This window comes from Palaemon carinicauda, chromosome 22 (assembly GCF_036898095.1).
Source record: "Palaemon carinicauda isolate YSFRI2023 chromosome 22, ASM3689809v2, whole genome shotgun sequence".
NCBI lineage: Eukaryota > Metazoa > Arthropoda > Malacostraca > Decapoda > Palaemonidae > Palaemon > Palaemon carinicauda.
In genome coordinates, this window is record NC_090746.1 from 66,091,399 (window position 1) to 66,108,132 (window position 16,734).

Consider the following 16,734-nt stretch of genomic DNA (forward strand, 5'->3'; position numbering starts at 1 on the left):
GTCGTCACAATCAGGTGGCAAAAAGCCGAGAAAGTCATTATCAGGATAAATAGACACTGCCGATTCAGAAACAAGGCTTTCTAAAGCAGCAGGTCTTGGCCAATCTGGACTGGAACTCTGGAACCAACAGAAGTTAGTTCCAATAATGGAATACTGGAAACTTCCCAGAATTCCCAACTCCCCGGAGGATGAACGATACCTTCCTCTTGGAAAGAAGAAGCTAAGAACTGGGGCGTTGGCAATTCAGGAACAGGACAGTGAACCACTGACTCGGGAGACAAAATAGGGGTTTTACACATTTCAGTGGGGCTGTTCTCCTATAGTTGGAGGACCAAATGATCTCGAAACGATTCAGGCTTTAACACAGGAGTCTCATCACAATTTTCCGGAGGATATAACCAAGCATCCAGTGCTTTCTTTCTCTCGTAAGTCCTAGCTGGCTTAAGAATGGGCTTAGGCTGAGTAGTAGCCCTAGTAGGATGGTGACTTTTCCTCTGTCGTCGGGACTTGTTACAATCTCGAGACAGAAGGTAGGACGCCACTACTGCAGCCACCCCATAGGAGTCGCCATCACTACTAGAACTAGAACTCTCAGAGATTTCAGAAGAAACAGGACTGTCATCCATGAGTTTTGGACTATTCAGAGTCTCTGTTACAGGATCAGGACCCTTCGGATACCAGAGAAAGTGCCTCCTAAGATAAACTGGAGGTTCAAACCAGGCCTTTAACTGGATATGGTGAGCTTTTACCAGTTCACCATCAGGCAGTCTCTTTAGCTCATAGGTGACCTTATTCTCGTGTACCTTAGTAACACGGAACACCCCCTCAAACCTAGGGATGAGCTTGTTCGTCAGAAGGTGTCCCAACAGGTGCACCTTCTTAAGCACCAGAGACCCTCTTTAAACGGTTTGTACCGAGGATGTTCTTCAGCCCATGGGTCTCTCGTTTCTGCTGATAGCAACGGGATACTATCAACATCGTGAGCACCCTTCAGAATGTTCTCAGCTGGAGTACAGCCAATCTCAGTGTGGTGGGAATGGTTGTAGCTGAGAACTGCTCGGGATAAGAACTGGTCCCATTTCCGAGATTCCCCAGAAATCACCCTCAGTAACTCACCAATGGTACGATTCACTCGCTCCACTGCACCGTTACTAGAAGGTTTATACGGAGTTGTTTTCACATGTACAACACTGTACCGCTCCAACAACTCAGTAAATTCCTGGGAAATAAATTCAGGGCCGTTATCAGTCAATATCCGGACTGGAACACGAGCAATAACAGGAAAAACTCGGTCTTCAAGCGCCTGGCATATCGTACTGCTCTTCTTATTCCTTATGGGTACTGCCGTCACCCACTTGGAATAATGGTCGACTACCATCAGACACCCAATAAAACCAGTACTGGTTGTTGGGAGACTCACAAGATCCATAGCAACCAGTTCAAAGGGAGAAGAGGTCACTATTTTCAAGGTCGGAGGGGCAACCACCTCCCTTGAGACCTTACAAGTCTGACATTCCCAACACGTCCGGCACATATCTCTGATTACATTAATCAAAGATCTGTGCCAGACGAGTCGACGGAGCATTGCACTCATTTTTCCGATCCCCCAGTGAGCATTCTGGAGGTGTGTCTCGGCAACTAGGTCAATCAGGACATTGAAGGTGACTACTGGGACTACTGAGCCGTCTGGGTTCCGCTTCACTAGCAAACCCTGGTGAACTTCCAGGTTCGACCAACATCTCCTATAGGGTAGACAGGAGCGTGGAACTCGAGATGCAGGAACCCCAGCGTAGATCATCTTAATGACAGATTGAATCTGTCGATGATCTCCTTGGATCTTGGACACCTGACTGAAGGACAGAAGAGCATTTCCAGAGAACACTCCCTGATCAGATTCAGGATCAGTTACCTTCATAACAGTGGTCTCGGTATGCAGGGAGGAGACTGAGAGTACCTTGGGAGACAACTGAAGAACAGTAGTGTGGTCATACACCAACTGTTCTCAGGGTGAATCCAGTGTCAGGTAGGCTGCGTCCAGTATATTCCTACCAAGAACAAAACAAAAGTTAATGTCTTTGGCAGCTACCACCGCATAGTTAAACAACGGTAGCCTCCACCCAGAAGGACACTTCACCTCTAACTGGACGTAGCCTAGAATGCTGGTGCAGAAACCAGTCAACCCCTCTAGCTGTTCTCCTGACAGTACCTGGTACTCTATGCCAAGTTGGCTCAGTACAGACTCACTTACTAGACAAACCTGTGCTCCTGTATCAACAAGAGCACTAAATAAGGTCTCCTGCATCATTACTATACCTACTGCCGAGTGTTGATACACATGGGTACAACTGGACTGACGAGGTGCCTTTTCTGTCACGTACTGGATTACAGGACAATCCTCCGGCGCTTCCTGATCATCAGTGATCAAGCCGTCAGCGTCAGGAGCACGAGATTTTACCTCCGCCTTATGGCCCAGAATCACGTCAGTTGGAGGGACGTAATTGCGGAGCTCGATCAGAGGATTAAAATGCACTCCAGACAGACACTGAAGATGCACACACTGAGGCTCAGTCACGGATGGATCACGATAGACTACGGGACAAGTGGGACCCCAATGGACCCAGATTTCCAGGTTCAATAACTTTGATGCTGCCAATAGCAACTCCAGAGCTGGGACCGTACCTGGAAATCTCATTGCCTTGATCCTGTTCCTGCTGGTCTTGTTCAGTTTGAAGCCTAGTCGACCGGCGTCTTTCAGAAACTGCTGAACTAAGGCATCCCGGAGCTTGGCTCCCTTCAGCGGAGAGTCGGGTGCGACACCTGACCCTTCTGTCCAGCAGTTCACGACTAGCTCCAAGGATTCGATGAGAGAATCTGGACCACCACGAACCTCCTTATACAAGGCCAGTCCAGTAGGCAACTTCGGAGTGCTGGGTTCAGTAGCTAACAGACAGTCAGTTAATGCGGGCCAGCGGGATAACCAGTCAGCGGCGGCATTCTGATCTCCTGGACAGTAATTAACAATAAAGTTAAATTCGGACAGGTCCTCCAGTGTCCGTGCTAGACGACTGTCCACCATCTTCATGTCATGAAGGTACATCAGGGGACGGTGATCAGAATGGATCACGAAGAACTGACCATAAAGGAAGGCCCTGAAGGTTTTCACTCCCCATCGCAGAGCAGCCAACTCACGCTCAATGGTAGAGTAACGGGTCTCGCAGTCAAGGAAAGTCATAGAGTCGTACGCTATAACCCGACGCTCCCCTGGATGCTCCAAGGACTCCTGGCACAGACAAGCACCAGCACCTTCACCCGAAGCGTCAACAAACAACTCCAAGGGCTTAGCATCAGCGGAGTAGTCAGGGTATGACAACATAATGTCCTCTTTGATCAGTTCCTTCAAGCGCACAAAGGCACTGTCCATTTCTGCAGTCCACTTCAGTTTCCTAGTTCCTTGAGATTTTCGTCCTCCAGTCTTCGCAGATAATGGTTTGGCTATCTGTGAGCACATGGGGATGAACTTCCGTTGGAAGTTGACCAGGCCCAGGAATCCCCGTAGCTCACGCACAGTGGTCGGTTTAGGGAAGTCTTCCACTTTCTGGATGTATTCTGGTAGCTTACGCATACCAGAACGTCCAACCAGATGACCAAGATACTGGACCTCGGCTTGAACCCAAGAACACTTCCCAAGTTTTATCTTGAGTCCGTGCTTCTGGAGAGTAGCCAAAACTCGTTCTACCAGTTTCAGGTGTTCCTCGAAAGAAGACCCAAGTATCAATATGTCGTCAATGTAGACAACCACCTTGGCTTTCGGGAACTCTTGGAGAATACTCTGCATTTCTCTCTGGAACACTGCAGGTGTATTTTTCAGTCCAAACGATAAGCGTCTGAACTGCCAATGTTCGCCCGCGCGCCAATCAACGGTATTCCATCGCCAACGGTGTTCCTTCGCGCGAACCGACAGTGTTCCATCGCGCGAACCGACGGTGTTCCATCGCGCGAACCGATGGTGTTCCATCGCGCGAACCGACGGTGCTCCATCGCGCGAACCGACGGTGTTCCATCGCGCGATCTTGATTCCTGCAGTATCCATTGCTCGCCTGTGAACTTTCGGATTCCGACCACCAGCTCTCGCCCTTCCTACCACGCTCGCCCTCCTTCTGCGCTCCCTCGCTCACTTTCGTCTGCGCTTCCACGTTCGGCCACGCGCAAACCATTGATTTACCATCGCGTGAGCGCCAGGGCAATTGCGACCGCGATTCCCGTCGGGGTTTCGCAACATGGCCAGCCTGGCGAGTCTTCTGGAGCGTATTTCCAGAACACGGTCTTTACCCTGTAAACGCAGAGCATGGCACATGCAAGAGCAGGAAGAATCTTCAGGGAGGTCTGAGCAACATTCTTCTTTTTATGAATAGGACTTACCTGGCAGTTATATATACATAGCTAATAATCTCTATTTCGGCAGAATTTTTCTAAACATGGCAACCGCCTTGTGGTGGTTGGGTGGAAACACCCGTTAAAGGGTGGTAGGAGGAATCATTCCCGTTTTCTGTTCTTCAGTTCATCTCTGCCGGCCGGATCGACAACACGATGGTCCGTCATTAAGAGTTTTTCTTCGCTTTCCCTGCTCGGTGTACCAGTCTGCTTTTTGGTGAAGTACTCTGATTTGGGGTTTTGGCGATCGTGTTTTTTGTTATCTCTTAGCTTTTTTGCTGTTTTCATTATGAGTGAAAAAAGTCATTACCGTGTCTGTGCGAATAAGGAATGTAAGGTGAGACTACCGAAAATGGCGGTAGACCCTCACACCGTGTGTTCGAATTGTAGGGGTTTTGTTTGTGCCCTTAATAATAGGTGCGGGGAATGTAAAGTTTTGGATGAGAAAGATTGGTTAATTATGAAGCGCTATGTGCGTAAACTAGAGCTCGATAGAGTTAGGAGAGCTTCTAGGTCTAAGTCTAAGTCTGTTAGTGGTAAGGAAGACGAACTTAGTGTAGATTTATCTATTGAACCTATAATTGATTCCTCTTTGGAAGTTGATCCTTCCCTTGAGTTAGTAACTCCTGCACCTCCTACAGGATCCGTATCTACGGATGACCCTCGGTACGCTAGCCTGGCTGCCGAGTTGAAGGCCATTAAAGAACAACTGGAGGCCTTTAAAGGTAAGGAAAGTAAGGAAAGTGAAAGTGCTTGTGTTAGTGCAGTGGAGGTGGCGACTGACCGAACCTGTCATTACCCTAGGCCTAGACCTCTACCAAGCTCCCAGGACCAAGGGAGAAGGTACGTTGATGACCGAAAGGGGGTGAGAGGTACGTACCCTCGGTCAGCCGTCGCCTCAGAAAGTCCTGTTGTCGATTCCCAGGCTGCTCTTGACCGTCACGGGAAAGACGTGTCGGATGGGTTGTTTTCTTCTCCGAATTCGTCCAGACGTAAATGGAATTTGAAGCTACAAGACCTACTAAGAGGAGATGGAACCGCGACGAACGGTCTCGTTCTTTCTCTCCCGGTTCTAGCAGTTATGAACCTTGTCCGTCGGAGGATGATTTCGACTCCGTGCCTGTGAAAAGGGCGAAGCCGAAGCCTACTGCCGAAGATCCTCCCCCTTCTACGAGTTTGATTCGTCAGCCCTCCCCGTCGGGGCCGCAAGACCCAGCTGATGTTGCTAAATCCTTTATGTCTGTCATGCAGGAACAACTTTTTACATTAGTGCAAGCATTTAGCTGCCAAAGACGACTCGTTACCTATTAAGAAGTCTGCTTCTAAGAGAGAACGGAGTTCTTCTCTTAAGAAAACTTCTCCCTCTCTACGCCAGGATGAGGAATGTGTGTTTTCGCTAGGCGATACTTCTTCTCGATACCAGGACGATACGGTTTCTCGTTCTCAATACCGAGACGATACTTTATCGAACGATGCTGCTTCTCGTTCTCGATGCCAAGACGATACCGCCTCCCGTTCACGATACCAGCACGATACCTCCTCTCGTTCGCTTCGCCACGACGATACCTCCTCTCGTTCACGACGCCACGACGATACCAACCCTAGTTCTCGACGCCTTGACGATACCGCCTCTCGTTCACGACGCCATGACGATACCGCCTCTCGTTCTCGACACCAGGTCGATACCGCCTCTCGCTCTCGACATCAGAACGACTCTGCCTCTCGTTCTCGGTGCCAGGGCGATACCAGCCTGCCTCTTCGGGACGATACTGCCTCTCGTTCCAAGGATTCATCTAGCGCTGGACTCCAGGATGCAACCCGTCTTTTGCAGGGCGATGCCTTTGATTTGCCCTTGTCGGGTTCTAAGGAACCTTCTTCTCGTTCGAAGGATATTGCAGATGTGGATCAGGACCTCGAGGATGTTTCTGATGACGATGATAATCCTGCCGACACTGCGGGAGATTACAAAGTTCTCTCTTGCTCCCTTCTTGAACTTTTTGGAGAGGAATTCCAACCTGCTGCCCCTCAATCTCCTCAGTCCCAATTTAACAGAAAGAAGGCCAAGAAACAGTCGGCCTTCATCAAGATGAAACTGTCTATTTCCGCAAAGAAGGCTCTTACAAAGATTGATGACTGGATGAGGGAGCGGAGACAAGCAGTTAAGACTTCCTTCTCGTTTCCACCAGCTCGTCTTGCTTCAAAAGCGGGTATGTGGTATGCAACTGGGGAACCTTTGGGTCTGGGAGTTCCTTCCTCCTCCAAGGGTGACTTCTCTGGCTTAGTGGACTCTGCTAGAAGGCATGCTCTCAACTCAGCCAAGGTCATGTGGTCGATGTCGGAGCTGGATCATCTCGTCAAAGGTATTTTTAGAGCCTTTGAGGTTTTTAGTTTTCTAGACTGGTCGCTTGGGACTCTGGCAAGGAAAACTGACCAGATGGAAGGATCTAGGGACCTTACCAGTATTATGTCCTGTATGGACAAGGCCCTCAGAGATGGGGCGAAGGAGTTGGCTGCGCTGTTCTCAGCTGGGATCCTAAAGAAGAGAGCTCTGCTTTGCTCTTTTGCTTCTAGGTCTGTTACCACTGCACAAAAGTCTGAGCTTCTTTACGCCCCCCTCTCTCAACATCTTTTTCCCGAGTCCCTGGTTAATGACATTACGCTTTCTCTGGCCCAAAAAGCCACCCAAGACCTTTTATCTCGTTCTGCTCGTAAGCCCTTGGCAGCCCCTCCTTCTTCGAAACGGGAGGAAAGGAGATTCCAGCAGCCCTTTCGGGGCAGGACTACTTCAAGACCAGATTTTAGAGGGAGAAGGCAAGAATCAGGACCAAGATCTACCAGGGGTTCTTTCAGACCTCGCTCCAGAAAATGAAGTTCGTCTCCTCCAGACAGTAGGCGCAAGACTGTCAGGTTTTTGGCAGTCTTGGAAGAGGAGAGGGGCGGACACCTGGTCCCTCTCAGTCATCAAGGAAGGATACAAGATCCCCTTTCTGAAAAAACCTCTTCTCGCAGATGCTCCGCTGGCCTTAGTAGCCCGGTACTCAGACCCTGGGAAACAGAAGGCCCTAATAGACCTTGTCGACCAAATGCTAGACAAGGGATCGATAGAACCGGTTCGGGATCTATCCTCCCCAGGCTTTTACAATCGCCTGTTTCTGGTCCCCAAGAACTCGGGCGGATGGAGACCCGTCCTGAGTGTCGGCTCTCTCAACGTCTTTGTGGAGAAGACAAAGTTCTCCATGGAGACGACTCAGTCGGTGCTGGCGTCAGTACGTCCAGGGGACTGGATGGTGTCCCTCGACTTGCAGGACGCGTATTTCCATGTCCCCATCCATCCGACTTCAAGGAAGTACCTGAGATTTGTAATGCAGGGCAAGTGCTTCCAATTCAGAGCTCTTTGCTTCGGTCTCAGCACGGCTCCTCAAGTCTTCACCAGGATAATGGCAAATGTGTCAGGTTGGCTGCATCAGGAGGGGATAAGGATTTCCTTCTATCTGGACGATTGGCTGATTCGTTCACGATCGAGGGAGAAATGTCTGGAGGACTTACGGAAGACTTTTATGATGGCTCAAGATCTAGGCCTGGTCATCAACAGGGAGAAGTCTCAGATCAGACCGAATCAGACTATTCTCTATTTGGGGATAGTTCTGAATTCAGTTCTTTTTCGGGCTTCTCCCTCTCAGGAAAGACAGACCAAGTGTCTCGTAAAAGTCAGAACTTTCCTGGTCAAGAAGAGGTGCACAGCGAAGGAGTGGATGAGTTTGCTGGGGACTCTATCCTCCCTCGAACAGTTTGTCTCTCTGGGGAGACTCCACCTTAGGCCTCTTCAGCACTTTCTTTCTAAGACGTGGAACAGAAAGACGCAGGAAGACTCCTTTTCCTTCCCCATTCCAACAGAAGTCAAGAATCTTCTGAAGTGGTGGCTGGACCTAACCTTGTTAGGGGAAGGGATCTCCTTACACAAGAAGAACCCAGACCTATTGTTGTTTTCAGACGCATCAGAGTCAGGCTGGGGGGCAACACTAGGAAGCAAGGAGGTCTCAGGCTATTGGGAAGGAATTCAGCTGGGATGGCACATCAACAACAAGGAGCTGATGGCCATTTTTCTGGGGGCTAAAAGCCTTCAAGGACTTGGTGTCTGGGAAGATTGTGGAGGTCAACTCAGACAACACCACAGCTCTTGCTTACATCAGGAAGCAAGGAGGGACTCACTCTCTGTCTCTGTTCGAGACAGCAAGAGAGCTCCTTCTTTGGGCGAAGGAGAACAGGATAAACCTGCTGACGAGGTTTGTTCAGGGACAGAAGAATGTGAGGGCGGACATGCTCAGCAGGAAAGGGCAGGTCCTTCCCACAGAATGGACCCTCAACCAACAGGTCTGTCAGAGTCTCTGGAGGCTGTGGGGGAGACCCCTCATCGATCTTTTTGCCTCCAGCTTATCCAAGAGGATCCCCATCTATTGCTCCCTAGTTCCGGACAAGGAGGCAATAGCAGTAGACGCCTTTTTGATGGATTGGACGGGGATGGACACCTATGCTTTTCCTCCGTTCAAGATCATCAATCTGGTAGTCAGGAAATTCGCTCTCCTTGATTCGGGACGAATGATCCTGATAGCTCCGTTCTGGCCGATGAGGGAATGGTTCACGGAGGTGGTGGACTTGTTGATGGACTTTCCAAGTAGCCTCCCTGCAAGTCCAAATCTGCTCAGACAACCCCACTTCGAGAGATATCATCAAAACCCCCTCGCTCTCAATCTGACTGCCTTCAGACTATCGAGAAGCTCGTCAGATCGAGAGGCTTTTCAGCGCAAGCTGCGAAAGCTATCGCCAGAGCGAGGAGGGTCTCTTCGCAGAGGGTCTACCAGTCCAAGTGGGAGACTTTTAGAGCTTGGTGTAGGAAGCACAAGATTTCCTCATCCACTACCTCTGTGAGCCAGATTGCGGATTTCTTGTTGTACCTCAGGCAGGACGCTAAGCTAGCTGTGTCCACTATCAAGGGGTACAAAAGTATGCTCTCTTCTGTCTGTCGGCATAGAGGCTTGGACTTGTCTCGCGATAAGGACTTACATGACCTCTTGAAGTCTTTTGAGACGACCAAGCAGACCCAGTGGGCCCATACGTAGCTACGGCTTCTGTATTAGGCAAAGGAGTTACTACCTCCCCTCAACCTTAGTTTTGTATACTTGTGCGTAGGTTGGTGTTTTTTATTGGTTGTCTGAGGACTTCGACTTGTGTACAGTCACCTCAGTCTAGTTAGATAATTTTTATCTACTTTGCAAATGTTAGGTGGTTGGTTTGGTAAGGTTGCAGTTTTTTATTTTGGGCAATAGGTAGTCCTGAAGTCTAGTCAGATTGTGGGTCTCACCCCGTTGACAGACTCGATTGAGTGTTTTCAGCACTGCAGGTCACATCCTGGCTGACACTCCTAAGGGAAAGCGACTCAAGAGGCAGGAACCTTTGAAGTCAGCTACCTTAGCAGGTAAGGAATCAAGGTGTTTATTTATCCTACAGCCTTTTTGGTTGTTTCCCCAACGATGTTTACTGTCTATCACCCTCCTCCAAGTGTGTTAATCAGCTATGTATATATAACTGCCAGGTAAGTCCTATTCATAAAAATGGAGTTTTTATGATAAAACAAAGTTTTGTGAATACTTACCTGGCAGTTATATATACATTCGAAGGCCCACCCACCTCCCCTCCGGAGACAGGTCGGGCATAGATGAACTGAAGAACAGAAAACGGGAATGATTCCTCCTACCACCCTTTAACGGGTGTTTCCACCCAACCACCACAAGGCGGTTGCCACGTTTAGAAAAATTCTGCCGAAATAGAGATTATTAGCTATGTATATATAACTGCCAGGTAAGTATTCACAAAACTTTGTTTTATCATAAAAACTCCATTCCAGAACCTGGGTTAGCCCTTCCTCGTCATTCCCTGGAACTGTCTTGCCAGGGAGCTTTCCGTTCAAGATTTCTCCGTCGGGCAAGGGGTGACTGGTTTACCCCTTCCTCTTCTCCATCTCGTGGAAGGGGCTTACCAGGTCCTTTCCCTCCTCGGTTGCAACCCGAGGTTTTGTACAAGGAAGCTCCAGGAAGGTCATGGGTACTTTCCTCCTCTCGGGCTCTAGCACATTTGCGTTTCGTCGCCAAGTTTCGATCTTGCGGGCAAGCTCGAGGTTGGACCATCTAGACGCAGTGTCCGAGGGCTTCCTCTCTAGTGTCTCATCCATGGATGTCGACAAGCTCAGACACTCTTCCATCCTTGGGAAGAGCTTGTTTGTGCCCAAGGACAGAGACATAGACAGCGGTTGTGCTGAGGAAGTCGACTTCCATTTTCACTCCTCCAAGGCGCTTTCTTCCAGACCCTGCAGGCCTCCAGCGCCTCTTCTTTCAGCTTCGTCGGCCTAAGTTATCGGACCGGCTACGGCAGCTAAGACTAGGTGTCCAATAGCAGTCCCCTCCTGTCAGGGACAGATAGCACGGGAAGCTCTCCTGGCTGGGGGGGGGGGGGGGTAATCCTAGAGGGAGCGGCAGAGTTCACAAACTCTAGGATTGGCAACCTCCCCTTGCAGGTCTCACGCTGGGAGGGTGCCTAAGGTTACTCATCCGGATAACAGCTTCCCGATGCCGATTCCTACACGATCTCCGTGATCAGCCATGGATATCGCGCCTCGCTCTTACCATCTCTCCGTCTCTGTCAGCGAATTCAGTGTCATTGAACCTCTATGCCATGGGGTTGGCAAGAGTTTTGCCCGTTTGGGCAGAATGATCCATGCTTTAGGAGAAGGTCCTCCATAGGATCGTCGACGGCTTCACCCCCCGGCTTCTTCAGTCGATCCTTTCTCGTAGGAAAGCATCTGAGACGGGTATTTCGTGGTCGACCTCTCAGCTCTGTTCAAGTTTGTCGAACAAACTTCGTCCAGCGTGGGACAGCAGAATCGATCAGACTGGTAACGAGGCGGCAGTACTCCTTAGGCCCTGGATCAGAAGGATGGGTACTTCCAGTTTCCATTCCATACATCTTCCAGGGAGCTCTTGGAATTCAGCCTAGACTTAAGATGCGGTGTGGCGATCCCGCCGTGGCATCGCAGGATTTTCCCCAAAGAACTCTCCCTGCTTTCCTCATGGCCGCTCAGGAGCAGGCTTCCGCCTCCTTAGCCTTTTGGAGGTCTGGTCAACTCCGTTAGGCTGGGGTTCGACCTTCTTCAACACCGGGACAAGCTTCCGGGTCCTTACCATGAGTGAGGGATCATGGTAATTTGCTAGGAGCCTTCTCTACTTCTGCCTCAGCATCTTGGGTATCTAGCCATGATATTGAGTCAACGGCCTTACCACGTTGGAAACACCGCTTCTTGTCCGATCAGCGAAGTTAAGCAACGTTGGGCTGGTCAGTACTTGGATGGGTGACCGCCTGGGTACGCCAGATGCTGTTGCCTCCTTCTATGAGCCTTCCCTTCAGTTGACTGTGGCAAGGCTGAGGAGAGTCGCAGTACCTGTTCTCAGTCAAGCAGAGCTTTCAGCCCTACCGTGGAACGTTTCCTGGGTCTCTTTTCCTTATTGACCCGTCTAAAGTCCCGAACGGTCGCCTCAGGATAAGTTCCCTGTGGGGCAGCCCAAGTTCCGGTGGTATCAAAGCAACGATTACCCGGACTTTCTGGCCCCTATGGGACCAGCGGAACGTTTAGACCTGCACTGGGTGTTGACCTATGGAACCTCTTGATGGGAGTGGATATTCTCGTCCTTTCCCCACATTTTGATGCTGTTCTCGGACTCGTCAAAGAAAATGGGGGGGGGGGGGGGCGCATGTTCTGGTTTAGGCCTATGGTCAGGACCTGAAGGATACCTCCCCATCATTCAGGCAGGCTTAGGGGCCGTAGTCTGGCCCCTCTACAGATCCTACAGTTCCTGCCGAGTCGCTCCGCGCGCGACGACTTCATGGTACTGGCGTATTCCAACCAGCAAGGGACGCATTTTCATACCTTCGCATCTTGCAGTAGAGATACTGAGATGTTCCGAGGTCCTCTCTATACCACTATCGGCTCGCTCATTCCGGGCAGAGGAATGTTCTCTCCGACTATCTGAGCAGAGCCTCGCAGATAGAGGGTACCTGGGGGTCTTTGGCCTTTAGTAGCCAGCAAGTCCTGGCCTGGGGGACCTGATCGCGACAGCCTGGAACTTCAAGCTTCCGCTGTTCTTCCCCGCCAGTCTCAGACCCCAAGACTCTTTGGCAAGATGCTTTCCGGTGATGGTGGGACAACATCGACGCCTGCGTCTTCCCACCATTGTTGTCTGTTGAGAATGGGTCTCAACAAGACCAGGTTGTCTGTCAACCTTTCGATGGCCCTGAGAGCTCTACTGTGACTTTACGCGGAACGGTTTCCGGACCCTCAGCTTCCCCTGACGGAACTCCCGGGAGAGCTTCTCCCACGGCACAGGCTACTCAAACAACCACACTACAACATCTTTCACAAGCCGTGGCATCGCTTTGGCTTCGCGCCTTGAGACACTACGCCTCCTCCTCAAGAAGAGACAACCCGCTACAGTCGCGGAGCAGAGGTCGCGTCACCTGCGATAGTCATCCGCAGGGGTCTACCAGGCGAAGTGGAAAGTCTTCTGTGGTTGGTGTCGTGGGAGAGATACCTCTTCCCTTGAGGCCTCTTCTCCAGCAATAACGGACTTATTCCTTTTCGGCGGGAGGAAACTCCTTTCCGCTCTCGGCAATGAAGCCTGTCGCTCAGCCTTTCTCTGGCCTTCAGGCTGAAAGGAATAGACTTTTTCCTTCCCGCTAGACCTTTCTTCGCGCATGCGAAGCTGCGAACGTCCCTGCCCCCAGTCGGAGTGAGACCTTCTCCATGGAGCATGGTTCGGACTTTTTAGTCCGTTAAGAGATCTTCTCAAGAACCATTACGTCAGGCCTCTGATCGTATTCCGTCTTGGGGGACGGTGCTCCTGCTCACTCTGGCCTCGGCCAGTGTGTAAGCAATCTTCTTGGTCTCGTACGACTCCGCCCTTTCTAAGGGATAGGGGAAGGCAACATTCAGGTTCGCTCCTGAGTTGTTTGCTAGACTCGGAATCTTGGGGTCCCGGCCCTTCGGTACAATTCCTTCAAGATTTCGAGTCACCGTTCTGTATCAGATGACCCAAACCTTCTCCTTCTTGCCAGTAAAGGAATCGAGGGGTTATCCTTGGGAACAGCTGCAGTTTGTCCTCACGTGCAGCCAGGTTGGGAGCACAGGAAGGACACAGGGGAGAGTCTCCATTATACCTCTTCAGCTCGGACTCAAGGACATTCTTCTCGACCTGAATCCAGACCCTCCTCCATCACGTCGCCCTACAGCACGATGTCGGATACATCGCAACGTCCCTCGCCTTCGAGTAGTACTACTCTGTGACGCAGGTGCTACAAGCTGGAGTCTGGAAGCGTCTAATGACCTTCGCAGCCCGCTTCCTGCAGGACGTGACCCACAGGAGTATCGATACGTTTCTATCGCTCTCTGGTGGCTACACAACAGCTGGTCTAACCTCAGGCTCCTTTTTGGATAGGTAGCAGAAGGTTGAGGGCATTGTTATCAGGTTTTAGTCTGCATGAACGACAGAAGTATGTCCTTCACGTTCTAGTTTTTGTTCTCATCCCAAGGGCCTGTACAGTGAGAGATTGAAAACGTAGTCCTTAGCGATCTAGTTTTTTAGTCTCCTCCCAAGTCACTGATCTTTTTAACTTTATATATTTCCATTTTATTCTATATATATGTATATGTTTATTAATTTTTGCATGTGTGATACATTATGTAGTAATGAGCTTACATTATACGACTCATTTCGCAATTCTAACCTTTTGATTTAAGGGAGAATTGCGTGCTTCAGATAGAAATCAGCTTTATTCATGTCTGATGTGAAATTATTAAAAAATGCGAGTGTCAGTGAAGAAAGTGCGAAAAACATGTTCAGTGTTGCGGAGGGTTCGTCTGTTCGTGCTTGTCGCTTGCCTAGTCCGAGACCTCTTTCAGGCTCCCCTACCCCTGGGAGAAGGAATGTCGTAGGACCTAGGGGAGCGAGAGGCTTTAACCAACGAACAGACGTTCCCTCAAAGGTATCAGACGTTTCTCCTCAAGCACGTCCTTACCATAAGACAGGAGAGACTAAGTTCTCCTCGTCTTCCGATGATTCGTTTTTAAAAAAAATCTTGGCATAAGGTTTCGAGACCGTTGAAACGTAAATTATTTCCTTCAGAACAAGATCAACGTCCTAGCTGTAGTCATCATGAGAGTCCCGTTCATAGTGATGACGTTCATGTACAGACGTTACCGACGTCACGATCTTTTTCGAGTGCGGTTGATCCGAAGTTAAGTGTTTTGCAAGATATGCAGTTAAAGCTTTCTTATTTAATGAAAGCTTACGATCCTGTTCCTGTGCGAAAGGATCCTTTGCTTGTTGTACGTCATGGTTCTGGAATACGTGATTCAGGTCTTCAACCTTCTAAACGAGATTTGTTATGTCACGCTGACGTTATCCCTAGTGTCAGCTTTGCTGTTAAACGAGATGCAGAGCATAAATCTCGATGTAACTTTGATCGACAGTCAGTTAAGTCGAGTCATAACTTTGATCAGCAGTCACTGCAGTTCCGCCGAGACTTTGAACGTCAGCCACTGTAGTCACAACGTGACGTTGAGCTGCAGACACCGCAGACACGACGTGACGTTGAGCGGCAGACACCGTAGACACGACGTGACGTCGAGCGTCAGTCACCGAAGTCACGATAGAGCATCGAACAGCAGTCACCGCTGTTACTACGTGATGTTGAACGTCAGTCACTTCAATCACGACGTGTAGTAGAATAACATTCTCTGCAGTCACAACGTGACATCGACCCACCAACTTTAACTTCTGTTCATATACAAGTTGATGTAGCCTGTCAGGCTTTACTTTCACGTCATTCTGAATATAAATCTCCTTCTCGCAAGACTTTAGTTTATCAGATGATGTGCCTTCTGAAGAAGTTGATGACCCCCTTTCAACTAATGCACCTTTGGGGATTCATTCTGAAGAGGAGGAACCTAGGGTTGTCCAACAATCCCTTGTTTAAAAAAAAAAAAAATTATGAATTTCTTTAGGGAAATTTTTTCTTACTCATTTTGTAACGGCTGCTCCACGTTCTCCGCCGTCTGAGTTTACTCTTGACATGACTTTCTTCGACTCCTACATATACGAAGTCAGTTCTCTCTCGTTCTTCCAAGAGAGCCATGCTCTCACTGGGAGACTGGTTGGAATCCAGGAGAAGTTTAGGAAAGTCGGCTTTTGCTTTTCCTCCTTCTAAATTAGCTTCTCGCTCGAGCGTCTGGTATGACACAGGAGAAGTTCTCGGCTTGGGAGTACCTGCCTCTGCCCAGGGAGACTTCTCAAGCCTAGTGGACTCTCCTCGTCGTCTAGCCATGAGACGCTCCAAGATTTTATGGTCTTCTTCAGAGCTAGACCATCTCCTGAAAGGAGTTTTTCGAGCATTTGAAGTATTTAATTTTTTGGATTGGTCCCTGGGAGCTTTAAGTAAGAAGGTCTCTCCAGCGGACAATGATATTGCTGTACAAATTATGTCATGCATGAACAAGGCCATAAGGGATGGCTCCAATGAACTGGCAGCCATGTTCACTGCAGGAGTACTTAAAATGTAAGTGCACTCAATGTGTTCATTGTCAAGGCAGAGTTCACGATGGAGACTACCAAATCTGTCTTGGCAGCAGTAAGGGAAGGCGACTGGATGGTCTCTCTCGACCTTCAGGATGCATACTTCCAGATCCCGATTCATCCAAACTTTCAACAATATCTGAGGTTTGTGGACGGGAAAGTAGTGTACCAATTCCGAGCACTGTGCTTCGGCCTCAGTCCTGCTCCTCTTGTTTTTACAAGGCTCATGCGAAATGTAGCAAGCTTTCTACATTTTTCAGGGATCAGAGCCTCCCTTTATTTTGACGACTGGCTAATCAGGGCGTCGTCATTAAATCGCTGTCTGGGGAACCTCAAATGGACATTAGACCTAACCAAGGAGCTAGGTCTCATAGTGAACGTAGAGAAGCGTAACTTACTCCATCCCAGACTATTCTTTATTTGGGGATGGAGATACAGTGTCGAATTTTTCGGGCTTTTTTGTCTCCCACAAGAATGGAACAAGCTCTGTTAAAAGTCTGTCACTTGCAAGAGAAAAACAGTTGCTCATTAAGAGTTTGAACGAGCCTCGTGGGAACTCTTTCATCGCTGGAGCAGTTTATCTCTCTGGGGAGACTCAACCTTTGCCCTCTCCAATTTCACCTAAACC

The 16,734-nt window shown here is 49.5% G+C and overlaps 1 protein-coding gene and 1 pseudogene across 7 annotated transcripts in view; both read left to right on the plus strand.

Moving 5' to 3' along the window:
* Window positions 1–16,734, plus strand: part of LOC137616496 (uncharacterized) — a 249,094-nt gene that overhangs the window by 55,387 nt on the left and 176,973 nt on the right. The gene's annotated exons all lie outside the window — the stretch shown is intronic.
* Window positions 11,746–11,863, plus strand: LOC137616784 (5S ribosomal RNA; annotated as a pseudogene).